Source organism: Schistocerca serialis, chromosome 1, assembly GCF_023864345.2.
Source record: "Schistocerca serialis cubense isolate TAMUIC-IGC-003099 chromosome 1, iqSchSeri2.2, whole genome shotgun sequence".
Lineage (NCBI taxonomy): Eukaryota > Metazoa > Arthropoda > Insecta > Orthoptera > Acrididae > Schistocerca > Schistocerca serialis.
Window position 1 is genome coordinate 828,034,722 of NC_064638.1, and position 20,177 is coordinate 828,054,898.

The window sequence follows — 20,177 nt, forward strand, 5'->3', positions numbered from 1 at the left end:
GAATACCGATGCATTGAACGTTAACACCAACACCACTGTCTTTTGAACCTCATCCTTTATTTTTTCATGGTATTTTTAACGTCAGCGACGATGTCAGGTGCTCATTCTCTTTTCACTTAGTTCGTATCGATGCGCATGCTATAGTTGTACGAGGGTAATCGCAAAAGTAAGGTCTCCAATTTTTTATAAGTACATAGACGTGTTTATTTCTACAATGGTTTACATCAGTTTACAGATTGAACATCTAGCTGTTTTTCGACATAATCACCATTTCGGTTGTTGCACTTTTATAAACGCAGTGGCAGTTTTTGTATGCCCATGTCATACCAGCTCGCTGCCATGCTGTTCAGAAAGTTATGAACCTCTTCTTTCACCTCGTCATCGTCAGAGCTGAATCGCTGGGACCACAATTAACGCTGACAGGTACTGTGAGACTCTAAAAAAACTAAAACGGTCAATTCAGAACCGGAGAAGAGGGATGTTGAGCAAGGGAGCACACATTCGCCAAGACAACACTCACCTACACATCGCTCGGCAAACCGTTGCTCTCCTGCAACAGTTTCAGTGGAACATAATCACCTATCCACCCTGTTCCCTAGGCTAAAAGAACATTTGGCCGGAAAGCGATTCAGCTCCGACGACGAGGTGAAAGAAGACGTTCATCACTTTCTAAACAGCATGGCGGTGAGCTGGTATGACATGGGCATACAAAAACTGCCACAGCGTCTACAAAAATGCATCGACAGAAATGGTGATTATGTCGAAAAGTAGCTAAATGTTCAAGCTGTAAATTGATGTAAACCATTGTTGAAATAATCAGGTCTATGTACTTATAAAAAATAGAAGACCTTACTTTTTGGATTACCCTCGTACCTGCAGTGTGCAACACGCAGTTAAAGGTATGTGTTCCAAACATTTTGCTTAAGAACTATATAGGGTGTTTCAAAGTCTTTGAATGGAACGGTCATGTGTGATAGGTCACATCAGGCGGAGCAGCTTTTGTTAATGATCAAATATTTGCTAATGCTTCCCGGCGACAATAGGAATGCTTTTGTATTGGTTATGCATCTGAGAAGCAGCACCGTAGGCACTCTGAAGCGTGGGTGTGCTTTGAGTATTGTCTATAATCCAGTCATCTGCTCCCCATGAAAAAGAGTACATCCAACCCAGCAAAACTAAAAGTTCGTGATTTATTTCTAAAATATTTCTCTCCACTTAGAGACACTCATTCTTAAGGTCTTCTTGTTAAAAATCACTCTACGCAGCAAGTCTGGTTAGTGGGCCGTACTAGTTCCGCTATATCTCGTCGCCCCAGGACCAACGAATGCTAAAGGTTGCCTACAGTCAATCGGAGGCGTCAGCGTCATTTTGACTCCAATAAAAATTGTTTACAAATGGCTCTGAGCACTATGGGACTTAACAGCTGAGGTCATCAGTTACCTAGAACTTAGAACTACTTAAACCTAACTAACCTAAGGACATCACACACATCCATGCCCAAGGCAGGATTCGAACCTGCGACCGTAGCGGTCGCGTGATTCCAGACTGAAGCACCTAGAACTGCTCGGCCACTCCGGCCGGCTAAAAATTGTTTACAGTGACGTTATCTATTATGCCTAGACGTTTCACGGAAAGATTTCGAAACATTCTGTACAGCTGCATATACATATAGGCCTATCCTGGAAAATTCGATTCACCTAAAACTTTACCGCAAATATTGCGGAAACGAAAAATGCTATTGACGTACGTTTTTCACCGAATGGATTGGTAGTCAGAATCTCATATTATTAACCAATAAACAGATCGTAATAATGCTTAGAATGCATTTTGTGCAAACATTAACAATAGTAAACTAAAAGCAGGCTAAATTAGAATGTGAGTTGTTTGTTGTAGGATTCTAGTGTGAGTCGTTAACAATATATTCTATTTTGTATTTTGAAAATTTTGCACACCGACACTTGTTTTCGCCATTCAACCTGCATTGTTGTTGGGTACGATGTTGTTATGTTTTTATACAGTGTGACTGTGTGTTACTTGAGTACATTACGACTTGCTAGTCAGTGTGTGGCAGTCCAAGCAGTTGGTCGTTAGTGGACGATGGGAAGAAGCCGACATGCTCATGATGTATGGAGAGTACAGGAAGAATGCAGTTCGTTTTTAGACGGTGTATGCGACAAGATATCCCAATAGACGTCAACCATCTCGGAAATTATTTACCAGTCTCTTCATCCAGTTAATGAAAGGGGTTGTGTAACATCTAGACAACATAACAGAAGGAAACAAGTGATGACAGAAGAGAGGGAAATTAATGTTCTTGCAGCTGGCAGCTGCTGCAATTGATCCGGACATTAGCTCCCGCGAAAATGCACGAGGAAGTGGCATGAGCCAGGAAAGTGTCTTACGTGTTCTCCAGCGACACAGATTCCATTCCTATCACATCTATCTCCACCAGGAGCTGTATGGAAACGATTATGAGAATCGTGTTAACTTCTGTGCCTGAGCATTGAGACAGGACGCTCAAGATGTATCATGTATGTCTTTTAGTGATGAAGCCACATTTACCAATCATGGCCATATAAACCACCGAAACACGCACTATTGATCTGTTGACAGTCCCCATTGGCTTCGTCAGGTGTAACGTCAACGTCCAACGATTGCGAACGTGTGTTGCAGGACAGTGAATCATCAGCAGGTATGCTGATGAAGCTGAAGTCACTGATTGCGCTCCGAAGGTGAGCAACGGTGCACATGGACACAACATAAATCAAAGGCATTGAGACCTATTAACCGATCAGAATTTGAAGCCTGAGGATCGCTGTATGAGAATGCATGGTATGTGCTCCGTACAAGTAGGCAACCTGCAACACACTCGCGTCCTGCAGGTGGCCACGCTACAGGCATCGTTCGCCCCTTCACGCACCAGCGTCTGCAAGCAGTACAACGATCCGCAATCCTCCCGCATGCTTGTAAATTGTCTGAACAACAACGTCAAGAGCACCTGTTACGTGCCGACTTGTGCTCAGTGTCTCTGACAACCGCCACGAAATGTGCCGAGTTCGTTGCCAGCAGAGTGCACTTCTACGACAACGCCGCCATGTGCTCGCGAGTAGTTTGTGCTTTATTCGTGCAGTATTTAGGACGCCACTCAACCACGGATCTCCTGTTCGATCTCCCTGCGTTGCCATATGTCACCATATACATCTACACCGATGACACCGTACTCCTCTGCTGGAGTCGGTGGTCAGAAGTTGTCCAGCGAAGACTACGAACTGCCTGCTCTGGCAACACACTGGCCCTTTGGTTTTGATACTGCCGAAAGTCAAGCTCTACAACTGCCTAGGAGGCGTCCGCCGAACATCCTCCACATCTGCTCTTCGACTTGCCTATTCCATGGATGCCAACTAGTAAAGTACGGTGGTGTGACTTTTGACCGTCAAATCCTCTGGAAGCACCACATCGATGAAGTCCACAAGAAGACGAGCAACAGGACGCAGACACATACAAACACGGGAAGCTATAACTAACCAATACCACACCGAATGACAGACAATACCCACCCTGTTAACACTGCACCACCAGTACAGGATAATTTCGCCTAGAGACTATGCTTGCTTGGCTGCTTGGATCGGCCGTTCGGTCTCAGCTATCGAACCGGGTATTCCTTCGAGCTGTCTGGGCGAGGCACCAGCTGCATTTAGAGCCCATCAATCAGAAACTCGCTAAGGAATCATCATCGAACAGTCGCTCTGTAATGTTTAGCTCCAAATCCCTATCTAGCTTAGGACAGTGACCTGACCTTTTCGGAATTTGATCTTATGCCACCTTTGTACTGATCGCGTGATTAACCTTCGAATGTTTCCAAGTGAAATTCAGCATTGAATTTACACAAATCGAACATTAGCGAATGCAGACTTTATCCTTTTTTTGTTCATCTTGGCCTTCGTCCACTTAAACATATTTGTATGACTTCCTTGTAAATAACTTACTCCGCGTAGTAGTTTCTGTTTACTTCCTTCAATATTCTAGGAAAACTGCTCTTCAGTGGTTACCTGGGCGATATTCTCATTGTGTCTTCCCTGACACACACGACATATCGGTGTGGGGACAGACAGGCAGGCACCAACACGTGTCTCAGGTCCGCAGTCTCACTGGTTCAGCAGGCAGATGGGTCACGTTCCGGACGGGTATAATGAAAGTATGTCGCACTCCTTTCCTCGCCATCGATGGTAATCTGAAAGCTGTGCAATATCGAGATAGTGTCCTTCACTTGCTATCCACTTTGAGAGTCAATGTTTCAGCTGGATAACCGCAGAAGAATTGCAGTCAAAGAATGGGGCAGTTTTGAGAGCAACGACTCGACCACCTTGTGGACATAACACCGAGGAGGATCCAAAATGTTTCAGCGCACAGAGCGGAGCAGCATACTATTGAATGCTACCCAGCAGCAGATGTTCATTTCAGATACGTGCTTTTTCGAACAGACTGAGTTTATTTTCTATTAATGTTTCGTTTTCATTTCTAGTGTCATTCCCTGGCTATCCCTGAATCAAAGCTGACAAACATTCGCAGAGATGCAAGTAGGGCAACAGCTTTTTCAGCAGTTTTTACTGCATGAACATTAACTGAAACTAAAATAAACGAATCTCATTAAACTGTTCTTTGCACAGAAATATTATAGAAGTGGGCATTACGTTTGACACCACGAAAGTCAGTTTTGTAATTGAATACTGAACACATTGGTCTCTGATACTACTTTCACTCACACCCTGTCTGTAGCTTCACACAGTCACAGTAACATTATCTCGTAATTTGACAAAATACTATGGTATGTGATTATGCTCCAAGCGGTACATTAGTATTTCCTGCGGATGTGGCGACTCGCACGCAGGTAAATTTTTGAATTCAAATGTTCAAATGTGTGTGAAATTTTACGGAACTTAACTTCTGAGGTCATCAGTCCCTAAGCTTACACACTATTTAACCTAAATTATCCTAAGGACAAACACACACACCCATGCCCAAGGGAGGACTCGAACCTCCGCCGGGACGAGCCGCACAGTCCATGACTGCAGCGCCTAAGACCGCTCGGCTAATCCCGCGCGGCATTTTTGAATTAAGCAAAGTACGAGGGGCGTTCAGAAAGTAAGCTCCGATCGGTCGCGAAATGGAAACGACTATGAAAATCCGATAGAGCTTTGCACAGATGTGTTGGGTAGTGTCTCTAGTATAACCCCAGCTAGCATCACGTCGCTCTTCTCATTTCTGAGCTCGCAGTGAGTGCGTAAAGATGTCTAGAAAATAGTGTCTGCCGCCAAGTACGAGGGCCTGGTGAGAAATTTCGCCTGAAGCTATGCAGCTAACATTACATAACTGTCGTGCTGTTTCTTCTTCAAGACAATTCTCAGCCGCATTCTGCAGGGGCAATGAAGATGCTCCTGCATCGTTTTCAAATGGAAATGTTAGATTACCCACAATACAGTCCGCAATTGTCTCCCCCTGAGTTTCATCTCTGGTCACATGAACCGCTGTCTTTGAAGACAACATTTTGACACAGACAACGAGGTGTAGGCCAGCGTGGAGAACTGGCGGAAAGCACTGGCGGCTGCCTTCTATGATGAGGCTATTGAAAAGTTGGTACAACGCTATGACAAAAGTCTAAGTCAGAACGGCGACTACGTAGAGAAGTAGCTGAAAGGTGTAGCTAATTGTTAGAAGTAAAACATTTCTGATGTTCACTGTGGTTTCAATTTGGCAATCAATCGGAGCTTACTTTCTGAACAGGCCTCGTATAATACTTTTCTGAGGACATCTGAGTACAAGTACGTCTTCTGTGTTCTGTAATTTATCTTTTTAAGCATTTAGCAACAATGTATGTGATTTTATGTAGTGCAAAGAATACAGACACTACGGCTTGGCCCAAGACGCCTTGCAGGAAGACACTGTTGCTCCGCTTCTCGCAATGAAAAACAGTGTTCAGTTCTGACAGTGATCTGTTGTCACTGTGCGCCTGCCCTTCTCCACTCGCCTGTGTGATAACTTTTGAACATGAGTGAGGAGATGGTTTGGTTGAGGGGCCACCTACGCAGGGCGTTCTTCTAGAAGAAAAAGAGCCGGTCGCAGTTACGGGGACAAACAAGTATCCGCACGACTTTTTCGGCAGGTCCGTAGTCGTTGCGGATCAAAGCGTCCGCCGCGTGTCGTGTGGGGTGGGATTGCAGTGGCGTGCATCACGCATGGCGGCCGTGGGAAGGCAGCCAGCCGCCAGCCGCCACGAATAGAGCCGCTCCTTGCCGTACCAGCGGGCCTGTCACCGCACTTGCCAGCCCTCTTCCTCTCGCTGATGGCTCACCTGATTGTGCGCTCTTACGGCAGTTTCTAGTTCCGTGCACTTTGAGACAGAGTTAGGGGATACTAGGCATGTCTCGAGAAGAATTGTTCCAGACACTACTAACTCGAATGTTGGCTCAGCAGAAGTGTCACCGCACCACCACTCCAGTCACAATCCTGTTTTACCTGTATCAGTTTCGAATATATAAACAGGGTGAATTACCTAAAACTTCCACTGCAAATAATGCGTAAATGGAAAGCGCTTATGAAGTGCAGTTTTCACACAATGCAATGGTTGGTTGGTTGGTTGGTTGGTTTGGGGGAAGAGACCAAACAGCGAGGTCATCGGTCTCATTGGGGTAGGAAAGGACGGAGAAGGAAGTCGGCCGTGCCCTTTCAAAGGAACCATCCCGGCATTTGCCTGGAGTGATTTAGGCAAATCACGGAAAACCTAAATCAGGATGGCCGGACGCGGGATTGAACCGTCGTCCTCCCGAATGCGAGTCCAGTGTGCTAGCCACTGCGCTACCTCGCTCAATGCAATGGTAGTCAGGGGCTCTTATTGTTTAGACAATCAACAGACTGTAATAATACTTAGAAAGTGTATTTTTTGTGCGAACATACACTTTTTTAAATGAAGAATACCTATTGATATTGAAACGTCCCCTTAGAAAACTTTATGAATTACTGTGCTGGTAAACCCCTTAAGTTATTTGATTTTCAAACAGCTGAGCAGAACTGAACGTACTCAGACACTTCTATCTTTACTTATTCTGATCAACACTAAACTGACACACAATATTTTTAGCGCAACGCAATCTGACTTTCAATAATCCCTACAAAAGAATGGCCGTGACTAACAATTACCTATACCTTTCATGAATCACTTACCTCACAAAAATCTTCGTTACTCGAACTACTGCAATACAGCGAGCGTTAATACTGCCAGCTAAATAAAGGATTCTAACTACTGAAGGCACTAACTACTAATAGGCATAGTTAGCAAATGAAAGATTTTGATAGAGAACAAACAATGTATTTACTTTAATATTGTTCAAAAGTCATCATATATACACTCCTGGAAATGGAAAAAAGAACACATTGACACCGGTGTGTCAGACCCACCATACTTGTTCCGGACACAGCGAGAGGGCTGTACAAGCAATGATCACACGCACGGCACAGCGGACACACCAGGAACCGCGGTGTTGGCCGTCGAATGGCGCTAGCTGCGCAGCATTTGTGCACCGCCGCCGTCAGTGTCAGCCAGTTTGCCGTGGCATACGGAGCTCCATCGCAGTCTTTAACACTGGTAGCATGCCGCGACAGCGTGGACGTGAACCGTATGTGCAGTTGACGGACTTTGAGCGAGGGCGTATAGTGGGCATGCGGGAGGCCGGGTGGACGTACCGCCGAATTGCTCAACACGTGGGGCGTGAGGTCTCCACAGTACATCGACGTTGTCGCCAGTGGTCGGCGGAAGGTGTACGTGCCCGTCGACCTGGGACCGGACCGCAGCGACGCACGGATGCACGCCAAGACCGTAGGATCCTACGCAGTGCCGTAGGGGACCGCACCGCCACTTCCCAGCAAATTAGGGACACTGTTGCTCCTGGGGTATCGGCGAGGACCATTCGCAACCGTCTCCATGAAGCTGGGCTACGGTCCCGCACACCGTTAGGCCGTCTTCCGCTCACGCCCCAACATCGTGCAGCCCGCCTCCAGTGGTGTCGCGACAGGCGTGAATGGAGGGACGAATGGAGACGTGTCGTCTTTAGCGATGAGAGTCGCTTCTGCCTTGGTGCCAATGATGGTCGTATGCGTGTTTGGCGCCGTGCAGGTGAGCGCCACAATCAGGACTGCATACGACCGAGGCACACAGGGCCAACACCCGGCATCATGGTGTGGGGAGCGATCTCCTACACTGGCCGTACACCACTGGTGATCGTCGAGGGGACACTGAATAGTGCACGGTACATCCAAACCGTCATCGAACCCATCGTTCTACCATTCCTAGACCGGCAAGGGAACTTGCTGTTCCAACAGGACAATGCACGTCCGCATGTATCCCGTGCCACCCAACGTGCTCTAGAAGGTGTAAGTCAACTACCCTGGCCAGCAAGATCTCCGGATCTGTCCCCCATTGAACATGTTTGGGACTGGATGAAGCGTCGTCTCACGCGGTCTGCACGTCCAGCACGAACGCTGGTCCAACTGAGGCGCCAGGTGGAAATGGCATGGCAAGCCGTTCCACAGGACTACATCCAGCATCTCTACGATCGTCTCCATGGGAGAATAGCAGCCTGCATTGCTGCGAAAGGTGGATATACACTGTACTAGTGCCGACATTGTGCATGCTCTGTTGCCTGTGTCTATGTGCCTGTGTTTCTGTCAGTGTGATCATGTGATGTATCTGACCCCAGGAATGCGTCAATAAAGTTTCCCCTTCCTGGGACAATGAATTCACGGTGTTCTTATTTCAATTTCCAGGAGTGTATATCAGTTCATGATATCCAGTATTACAAATTTACTCTTTCTGATGGACACACGTCTAGATCGTCCGCTCTCAAAATTCTGCCATCTCTCTCCCCACATCCACGACTGCTGGCGACTCACCTCCAACTGCGCAACGCTACGCGCTGTTCACATCCAACTGCCCAACACTACAACAACAAATATTCCTACAATGCCAACCAGCCACAGACTGCACACAGCACAGCCAGTGATTTTCGTACAGAGCGCTACGTGACGTTACCAACATAAAAACCTAAACAGCATACTTACAATATTAACAAACTAGAAGTAGGGTAAATTAGAATCTCAGTGGTGTTTGTTGCAGTGCGAGTCGTTTACTAGGTATCTTAATTTGAAAAGTTTTCACAACGACGCTTGTACAATGTCTGTGGTGGCTCACACAAAAGAACAACACAAATATATACACTAGGTATGTGGATTGTGATCAGTAACGAGACAATTGACCATCATATGTTTTATATTATGTTCCAGTCTGGTATGGAACGATTGCTGCAAACGTGCTAGCATTTCAGCGGAGATGTCCGAGCAGCAGCAGTAATACGCCGTTGCATATCATTGGGTGCAGTCGGTATGTCTTTTCAGACGGCGACTTTCAGCTTTCCCCACAGAAAAAATCTACAGGCGTTAAAAAGGGGGACCGGGCCGGCCAGGGTACAGGTCCTCTGTCTTTAATCCAACAATTTTGAAACGATTTTTCAAGACATGCTATCGTACTTACTGCACTACGGCCTGGACAGCCATCATGTTGGTACCACAGATTCCTCCTAGTCTGCACCTTAAGAATGAGTGTCTCTAAGCGGAGGGAAGTATTTTAGATGTAAATCAGAAACTTTTAATTTTATTGGGCTGGGTCTGCTCTCTTTCATGGGGAGCATCTGATTGGCTTGTAGGCAACCACAAAGCATACTCACGCAGCAGAATGCCTATGCCAGCCGCTTCTCAGGGGCATAACAAATACAAAGGGACGCCCATTGTCGCCAGGAAGCCTCAGCAAATGTTTTGTCTCTAACAGATGTTGCTCCATCTGATGTGACCTGCCACACCGAACCGTTTCATGGGAAGTCTTTGAAACATACTGTATAGTTCTTAAGCACACAGACTGGAGCATATATCTTTGCGTGTTGCACACTGTAGGTACAAAGACAGCATGTGCATCGATACAACTAAGTGAAACGAGAATGAGTGCCAGACATTGTCACTGATGTTAAAAATACCATGCAAAAAGTAAAGGATGAGATTCAGATGCCAGTGGTGTTAGTGTTAACATTCAATGCGTCGGTATTCCTAGAATTGCGAGCAGTTGGTTTATCCGCCAAATGTTATTAACTGGTGGATCCGTAAGGGAAAAAGTAATGGGGCTTCGAAGCTTCGAGTCGGCCTTCGTCTTTTTCGGCGGTGGTGGATCCACATAATTCCACTGCTTCCTTTGCTCCTCTGTCTCACGGGCGTAGTGTTACACCCAGTATACGCCCATGGTGATGTGGCGGCTAAATCTGGATTGGTTGGATACAACTGCAGCCAGCGTGTGCGTTGATGAGTCTGAGCAGTCGCGAAATTACAGCGGATGGCAACCTATCATTTTCAAAATGTCGAGAAAGATATTGAAAATTAATCGATGGCTAATTTTCACTTTTGTCTATATTGCCTCTATTGTGAGGCGTCGGTGCTCGGGCACCAGGGTGTCTGCTTCTCTTGCTACTCACGGCTCCTCACACAGAGAGGATCTACTAGTTCGCCCTTCGTCATTCAGAGTTGTTTGACGACAAGGTAGCGTCTGCACCATCTTAATCACTGTGTCATATGGTGGTGTCTTATTGTCGCACACTTCCACCAACTCAGCGTGCATTGTTGCAACATAGTTCATCTTCATATTCAGGAAACCTATTACTGCAAGACACTCCACGCCTCTAGCGGTGTGCTACGGTGATGAACGTTGGGGTGCAATCGGGTATGAGGATGAAACCGGCAATCATCATATTCTTTTTGCGAGTTTGTAACATTGTTTTTTTTGTTTTTGTTTTTTTGGCCGTTAGACCATGAAGACACCCGGCAACGTCAGTACCGCCATGAGGCTTCGTAGTGTCACATGCGTTGATGTAGATAAAAATGATTTGTTAGATTTTTATGTTTGTGTGCTTTATTTTATGATATTTTCTGTTTAATAAGGAACTTATTCTGTCATATTAGAAGTTAAAACTAGTAATACAATCAATAACACCTTTAACAGGCTTTATGAACATATGCCATATTAAACGATTCTTCAGTTTCTTTCTAATACAGAAGGGATTTTTCAGGTAAGGTATAGTTGGGGTAAAACCGAGTAGAGCTGATGGGGTAAAACGGTAACTAGTTGATTTTACCCCATGATTTCGTTGCTTACAACTTATATATGTGACATAAGAAGCATATACTTTCAACGATGCGCTACTTGTATGTACACGTTTTAATAACTACAATTTAATAATTATAACTACAATTTACGATTATTTTGTACCAGTTTTAGATTATTTTCCTAACAAACTATATGATTAATTATCCCTTATTGAAGAAGTGTGTTTTCGTTTGAGATGGGGCCATTAAGCGCTTCAAACGGTCAGGAAATTAAGACATGGCGTAACAGCCATCCAGGAAGAGTGGCAACTCAGTACCAAATAGATGAGTTCTTTGGACTTACATGTAATAGAACAGCAACGATGCAGAATGACCTATCTGAATTGAAAGAGACGGTCACCTTCCCGCTTAATGCAAATGCATTTGGCGAAGAGGAATTTGCACGATCAGATACAACAGAAAGAATAATGCCAGATTCCGAGAACACAACAGAGTCAGTTACTGCTCCTTCTCCACATCCTGGTCCGTCGACTGATATGCAGACACAGTCTTCATTCACTGTATCGCCGGAGAGTGTGAAGTCAATTCCTCATTACGACGAACCATCAACATCCAGGTGAAGAGGAAAATACACCGTGATTACGGTGCCTTCATACAAAAATGAACTCAATGCAACTAAAGCATCTTCCCTACAGGTTAAAAAAATGTTGAAGGTCTCCGGGTCTACACCATAAAAAAGAGTCATAAGAGTCTGAAGACACGTAAGACAAACAGCTGTTCTGAAGATGATAATAAAACGCCTTGTCTTCTTCGTAAAGAGACCTACCCGTCAACAAGAAAATCAGATGATTCGGCAAAGTATTTAAAGTGTGAGAAGGGGGCCCATGAGTATTGTACAGGGTAGAATGAAGGTTACTTTATTGAGTATCAATGTGTACCGTTCCTGACGGGAAAAAAAACACTGCCCGTTTGTTCCCTACAGAGTTCCTGCTTTTACCAATATATACAAATGACCTAGTAGATAGTGTCGGAAGTTCCATGCGGCTTTTCGAGGATGATGCTGTAGTATACAGAGAAGTTGCAGCAGTAGAAAATTGCAGCGAAATGCAGGAAGACCTGCAGCGGATAGGCACTTGGTGCAGGGAGTGGCAACTGACCCTTAACATAGACAAATGTAATGTATTGCGAATACATAGAAAGAAGTATCCTTTATCGTATGATTATATGATAGCGGCACAAACACTGGTAGCAGTTACTTCTGTAAAATATCTGGGAGTGTGCGTACGGAACGATTTGAAGTGGAATGATCATATAAAATTAATTGTTGGTAAGGCGGGACCAGGTTGAGATTCATTTGGAGAGTCCTTAGAACATGTAGTCCCTCAACAAAGGAGGTGGCTTACAAAACACTCGTTCGAACTGTACTTGAGTATTGCTCATCAGTGTGGGATCCGTACCAGGTCGGGTTGACAGAGGAGATAGAGAAGATTCAAAGAAGAGCGGCATGTTTCGTCACAGGGTTATTTGCTAAGCGTGATAGCGTTACGGATATGTTTAGCAAACTCAAGTGGCAGACTCTGCAAGAGAGGTTCTCTGCGTCGCGGTGTAACTTGCTGCCTGGGTTTCGAGAGGGTGCGTTTTTGGATGAGGTATGGAATACGAGGTGCATTCAAGTTCTAAGGCCTCCGATTTTTTTTCTCCGGACTGGAAAGAGATAGTAACATGCCCATTGTTTTAAAATGAGGCCGCGTTCATTGTCAATACGTCCCAGAGATGGCAGCACCGTACGGCAGATGGAATTTTACCGCCAGCGGTGAGAATGAGAACTGTTTTAAATACTTAAAATGGCGACGTTTTCCTTACTTGAACAGCGTGCAATCATTCGTTTTCTGAATTTGCGTGGTGTTAAACCAATTGAAATTCATCGACAGTTGAAGGAGACATGTTCGACAGTTTAATTATGGCAGAACATCGTGTGACAACAAACCGGAACAACCTCGGGCTCGCACAAGCCGGTCTGACGACACGATCGAGAAAGTGGAGAGAATTGTTTTGGGGGATCGCCGAATGACTGTTGAACAGATCGCCTCCGGAGTTGGCATTTCTGTGGGTTCTGTGCACACAATCCTGCATGACGACCTGAAAATGCGAAAAGTGTCATCCAGGTGGGTGCCACGAATGCTGACGGATGACCACACGGCTGCCCGTGTGGCATGTTGCCAAGCAATGTTGACGCGCAACGACAGCACGAATGGGACTTTCTTCTCGTCGGTTGTGACAATGGATGAGACGTGGATGCCATTTTTCAATCCAGAAACAAAGCGCCAGTCAGCTCAATGGAAGCACACAGATTCACCGCCACCAAAAAAATTTCGGGTAACCGCCAGTGCTGAAAAAATGATGGTGTCCATGTTCTGGGACAGCGAGGGCGTAATCCTTACCCATTGCGTTCCAAAGGGCACTACGGTAACAGGTGCATCCTACAAAAATGTTTTGAAGAACAAATTCCTTCCTGCACTGCAACAATAACTTCCGGGAAGGGCTGCGTGTGTGCTGTTCCACCAAGACAACGAACCCGCACATCGAGCTACCGTTACGCAACAATTTCTTTGTGATAACAACTTTGAAGTGATTCCTCATGCTCCCTACTCACCTGACCTGGCTCCTAGTGACTTTTGGCTTTTTCCAACAATGAAAGACACTCTCCGTGGCCGCACATTCACCAGCCGTGCTGCCATTGCCTCAGCGAATTTCCAGTGGTCAAAACAGACTCCTAAAGAAGCCTTCGCCGCTGCCATGGAATCATGGCGTCAGCGTTGTGAAAAATGTGTACGTCTGCAGAGCGATTACGTCGAGAAGTAACGCCAGTTTCATCGATTTCGGGTGAGTAGTTAATTAGAAAAAAAATCGGAGGCCTTAGAACTTGAATGCACCTCGTATATTGCTTCCCCCTAATTATACCTCCCGAGGAGATCAATTAGAGAAATTCGAGCGCGCACGGAGGCTTTCAGACAGTCGTTCTTCCCGCGAACCATACGCGACTGGAACAGGAAAGGGAGGTAATGACAGTGGCACGTAAAGTGCCCTCCGCCACACACACCGTTGGGTGGCTTGCGGAGTATAAATGTAGATGTAGATGTATTGGGTCTAACCACATGTTGCACAATTCTGGGTTATATTAAATGTAATTTAAATCATCAAAAATAATTCTCCATAGTTCATACGTATTGTTCGTGCCTTGTTTACCTTTCTCTGAAATAAATTTGTAGTCCCAACAATGAAAATAGCCACTGTTATCTAGCTTTCTCCTTAGCTATCCAATTACACCCCACTTTCTCTTCTGCCAGGTGAGGATTTCATTGTGTACCATGAATTCATAACAATCTGCATAAATCACTTATATAAATTTTTTTATGAGGTAATTAAAGCTTTGTGAAAAACCCTCGTTCGTACTGCAGCTTCGTAAGTAATTGTGGAGAACTGAGGGATGCTCGGCAATGGCAAGCGACGCGAAGCGAAACTTCAGCGTTTCTGCAGCGAGGTGCAGCGTTGTTGTCGTGGGCGCAGCAGAGCAGAGCAGGGCGGTGTAGAGACGGCCGCCCGCGGCTGTCGGCTGTCCTGCCTGACTCACGCCGTCTGGAGGGTCAGGGTCACCCCGCAACGCGACCCACCGCTCCCCTCCACACGGCCATTCTCGTCGCCGCCTTGCCAAGGAGGACACACGCACAATAAAGCTCGCTATATTTTGAAAACTTCGGATCTATATCTAGCGGGGACATTTGTTACGCCTTTAACTCTTCTAACAAGCCTCTATTATTTCCTGCCTCACATTTATCTTTAAACAAACAAATAAAAAGTTGATTTATTATTTTACGAGGATAAGCAAAAAAACTATTCGCAACGTAACTATGCCTTTTACTGCAGTAGAAATAGTACACGTACGTTAACATCATTTTCCCATCTAGTCCCCTTGCTTTCAACGCACTTGGTCCATCGTTGCACAGGCTTCCTGGTACTCTCAGAAGAGAAGCTTTTCGGCTGAGCATCGATCCACTCATGTACCGCGTCCTCCACTTTTTGGTCCGATGTGAATTGACTACTCCTTAATGCCTCGCTGAGTGAACCAAACGCCGGCCGGAGTGACCGAGCGGTTCTGGGCGCTGCAGTCGGGAACCGCGGGACCGCTACGGTCGCAGGTTCGAATCGTACCTCGGGCATGGATGTGTGTGATGTCCTTAGGCTAGTTAGGTTTAAGTAGTTCTAAGATCTAGGGGACTGATGACCTCGGAAGTTAAGTCCCATAGTGCTCAGAGCCATTTGAACCATATGAGTGAACCAAACAAGAGTTAGTCGTAAGGGACAAGATCAGCACCTGACGGCGGATGGGGCATTGCTTCAGTTTCCGGAGCTTTCCATCAGTGTGGGCAGCGGTATGTGGTCGAGCATTGTCCTGCAATAACACAACACTTTTCGACAGTAATCCACGGCGTTTAACTGCAAGCTTTAGTCTGTCAGCAAGCATCTCATCGTAACGCGCACTGTTCATTGTTGTACCACTCCTGATAATGTCTCAGTATTGAGCCTTGTGTGTCCCAAAAACCTGTAAGCATCATCAGTTTATGTGTGGATGGTTGGGTTTTGAACTTTTTCCTGCTGTGTGATCGTTAATGTTTCCATTCCATACTCCGCCGTTTACTCTCCGACTCGTAATGGTGGATCCATGTTTCGTCACCAGTGATGATTCTGTCTAAGAAGTCGTAACGTTCGTTATCACAGCGATCGAAATGTTTTTGGTAGATTTAGAAGCGCGTTTGTTCATGCAGCACTATGAGTTGTTTCGGGTTGCATCTTGCAGGGACTTTATGAAAACCAAATTTGCTGTGGATGATTTCGTCAAACGGAACCGTGGCTAATTTCCAAGCGATATGCTAACTCAGCAATAGTCACTCGTCTGTGTACCAGAACCAAGTCACGTGCTCGCTCAATGTTGTTATCATTTGTGGTCGCGGAAGATCTTCCGCCTCCATCCTCATGCGTAACACTTGTACGACCATTTTTGAATTTTGCAGTCAATTCGTAGACAGTCCGACTCGGCAAGACACTGTTCCCGTATTGTGCCGAAAGTATTTAATGGACTGCAGCCCCATGTATACATTCCGACCACAAGAAACTGTATCACCGCTTGTTGTTCCTCTTTGATACAATCTTCTAAAGGAACGGTCATAATCTACCTGCAACAAAAGGAAGACAAATAGAGGAATTAGGATAAAACTCTCATAGCAGGACCACAACAGCATAACAATAAAATAAAGGAGGACGGAGGTCAGTATGAACTATATAAGAGTTGTGTCAACATTACGAATCAATTTTGACATACTCTCTTGTAAACTATATTTCCCATCATGGAATGGTACTTCTTCACAAAATTAGAGTATGTCCCTTCCATTGTAGTGCCATGTGTTGTAAGAATAATATTTACTGTATAGTCTCTGCATAATTGGCTGCCTAGAGGATGACCATTTGGTGTAAAAGATTCGAGTTCTGATTTCTTTTCGACCCTGGGATAGAATGACTGGACCACTGCGATTTCTCATCTAGGTACAAGTCAACGAGTGAAGTTATCAAAAACCTCTTAATGAATTCACATATCTCATTCTTCTCTCTCTTAGAACTACCTTGCCTTTTTTTATTTTTTTATTTTATTTCTTTTTTTATGCACCATCACATGAAATCCAGCAGATTGGACCGTATCGCAACCCTGCAATCAGACATCGATTGACGTCGGTGATTTTCTGGAAACTCGTTCTACTGGGAGCCGATCCTCGTTCAGTGCCAATATAGATTAGTAAACGGAATACCTAATGGACTAAAGCGAAGATTGTCGGCCTCAGGTATTATTCTGCCGAAGAAATATCACGGGAACGCGGCATCTGCCGCCATCGTTACGACATTGGGGAACGAGCAGGCGGCTGCTGGTACAAAAAGGCCAGGGCCGTAGATGAACCCGATATCTGCCTGCATCTCTTGGAGGTATGACAATCTTCAGTTTAATTCGTACAGGTTCGAGAGGAAGGTTAATTCATTCTCGTGAAAATGTCTTGAGAAAATGTAGTTACTTGCATAGAAGAAAAACTCCATTTACTAACACTAATGAAAATGCGTCATGCGTGTTACCAGCGTTGTTACAGATGACTGATTTTCACATAAATGTTAAAAATAAAAAAAAAAATGCTTCAGTGGTAAGTTTACCTACTTTTATCGTCGCAGATAATGTAACATCCAGTACAGCAATGATGGTTTCAACTTGTTTGACAAGTGAGTGAGCGGAAAGTAATATGTTTTCTGTTGTTTCAGGTCTCTTCGCTCATGGAGGAGCTCGTGCGACTGGAGTGAGCGTGTGGCTTACGGGTGAGTTAATGAACAGTATATACTGATCTGACAAAAGTCATGGGATAGCGATATGTACATGCACAGATGGCAGTAGTATCGCTTACACAAGGTATAATAGGGCATTGCGTTGGAGGAACTGTCATTTGAATTCAGATGATTCATGTGAAAAGGTTTCAGGCGTGATTATATCCGCACCACGCGAATTAATAGACTTCGAACGCGGAATGGTAGCTGCATCTGGACGCATGGGACATTCTGTTTCGGAAATTGTTAGGGAGTTCAATATTCTGAGATTCACAGTGTCGAGATTGTGCCGAGAATGCCGAATTTCAGGCATTACATCTCACCACGGACAAAGCAGTGGGGGACGGATTCACTTAACGAGAGCAGCGGCATTTGCATAGAATTGTCAGTTCTAGCAGACAAGCAGCACTCAGCGAAAACCTGCAGAAATCAATGCGGAACGTAAGACGAACGTATGCGTCAGGACAGTGCGGAGGAATATGGCATTAATGCGCTTTTTCAGCAGACGATCGACGCGAGTGTCTTTGCTAACAGCACAAAATCGCCTGCACCCCCTTTCTGGCTCGTGACCATATCGTTTGGACCATAGACGATTGGAAAACCGTGGGCTCGTGAGATGAGTCCCGATTTCAGTTGGTAAGAGCTGATGATAGGGTTTGAATGTGGCGCAGACCCCACGAAGCCATGGAAGCAAGTTGTCAACAAGGTATGATCGTGTGGAATGTGTTCACACGGAATTGAAAGGATCCTGGTTATGTTCTGCTACTTGGACACCATTTGTAGCTATTCATGGACTTTATGTTGCCAAACAATGCTGGAACTTTTGTGGATGATGATGCGCCATGTCACAGGGCAATAGTTGTTTGCGATTGGTTTGAAGAACGTTACGAAGAATTCGAGCGAATGATTTTGCCACTAAGATCACCCGACATAAAGCCCATCTCACATTTATGGGACGTAATCGAGAGGTCAGTTCGTGCACAAAATTCTGCACTGGCAACAATTTTGCAGTATTGGACGGCTATAGCTCAACATTTCTGCTGGGGACTTTCAACGACTCGTTTGGTCCACGTCACGTCTAGTTGCTGCGCTGCGCCGGGCAGAAGGAGGTCCGAGACGATATTAACAGGTATCCGATGACTTTCGTCAACTCGGTGTATGATTGTTTCGCTGGCGCGCTAATCAAGCATTTGAAACAAGTTTGGAACTTAAAAACGTTCAGCCCTTGACGCTATGGAAATGTCAACAATATGTAATATGTGCAGTAGCTGTACGTGCGCTAACAAATCAGCCCATCTATTGCACGACTGTGGTACACACATAAATTTAACACATGCTATTACAGTTCCACACAAGACTAAGAAATTTTGGTTGACGGTCCACTGTCAGTTTGTGTTTCTATGTGTTGGAAGACAAAAAAAGAATTTCACATCACCGTACGCCCTTTTATCGACAGGGGGTTGACAAAATTATGGAAACACCAAAAATCCTACACATTACCATGTCTAATACGGTGTAGCAAACTTGTTGGCATTAAAAACAGTTTCTAGTCACCTCGGAATGGATAAATACACGTTCATATGATTTTCAAGGGGGCCTTGTACCAGTCTTCCTGCAAATAGTGGCGTGTTTAGGAAACGATGATGGAAGTGGATAGCAAATCACACAAACTTATCTCCAAAATAGGCTCAGTATTATTGACGTCTGATGATTGTGATGGCTACGGAAGATGCGGCAGTTCCTCCTTGGGCTCACGAAACAAATTTTGGACGATGCGAGCTGTGCGTACTGGTACCCTATCTTTTTGGAAGACAGCATCACCATGGAGGAACAAATATTCAACCATGGGATGGATCTTTTCAACCAAAATGGTCACTTAATCCTTGGCAGTAAAGCGACTTTCCAGAGTAACCATGCGGTCCATGGAATACCACCATATGGCTGCCTAGATCATCGCTCTATCCCCGCCATGTTTCACCCTTCGGGGGTTAACTCGGCCAGATGTTGGAAAAAGTGTGTAACAAGACTCATCTGACCGTCTTTCTTCCATTGCTTCATAGCCTAAGTTTTATGACTTTGGTGCGTCGTTTTCCAGTTACAGGAATTTGCATCACCCATGAATGGTTTTGGAATTCCATCTCGCTCCGCAATCCCCTGCTTCGGCAGCTCCCTTTGCGTTGTTTTGTCGGCCGGAGTGGCCGAGCGGTTCTAGGCGCTACAGTCTGGAACCACGCGACCGCTACGGTCGCAGGTTCAAAAAATGGTTCAAATGGCTCTGAGCACTATAGGACTTAACTTCTGAGGTCATCAGTCCTCTAGAATTTAGAACTACTTAAACCTAACTAACCTAAGGACATCACACACATCCATGCCCGAGGCAGGATTCGAACCTGCGACCGTAGCGGTCGCGCGGTTCCAGACTGAAGCGCCTAGAACCGCTCGGCCACTCCGGCCGGCGTCGCAGGTTCGAATCCTGCCTCGGGCATGGATGTGTGTGATGTCGTTAGGTTAGTTAGGTTTAAGTAGTTCTAAGTTCTAGGGGACTGATGACATCAGAAGTTAAGTCCCAT

At 45.4% G+C, this 20,177-nt stretch overlaps 1 protein-coding gene across 10 annotated transcripts in view; it reads left to right on the forward strand.

Annotated features, from left to right (window-relative positions):
- Positions 1–20,177, forward strand: part of LOC126484627 (glutamate-gated chloride channel) — a 724,772-nt gene that overhangs the window by 282,187 nt on the left and 422,408 nt on the right. For all 10 annotated transcript variants that reach the window (XM_050108232.1, XM_050108236.1, XM_050108244.1 and 7 more), the window contains exon 2: positions 17,548–17,601. The gene's annotated coding sequence lies outside the window, so the exon portion shown is untranslated. The remainder of the gene's footprint in view (positions 1–17,547; positions 17,602–20,177) is intronic.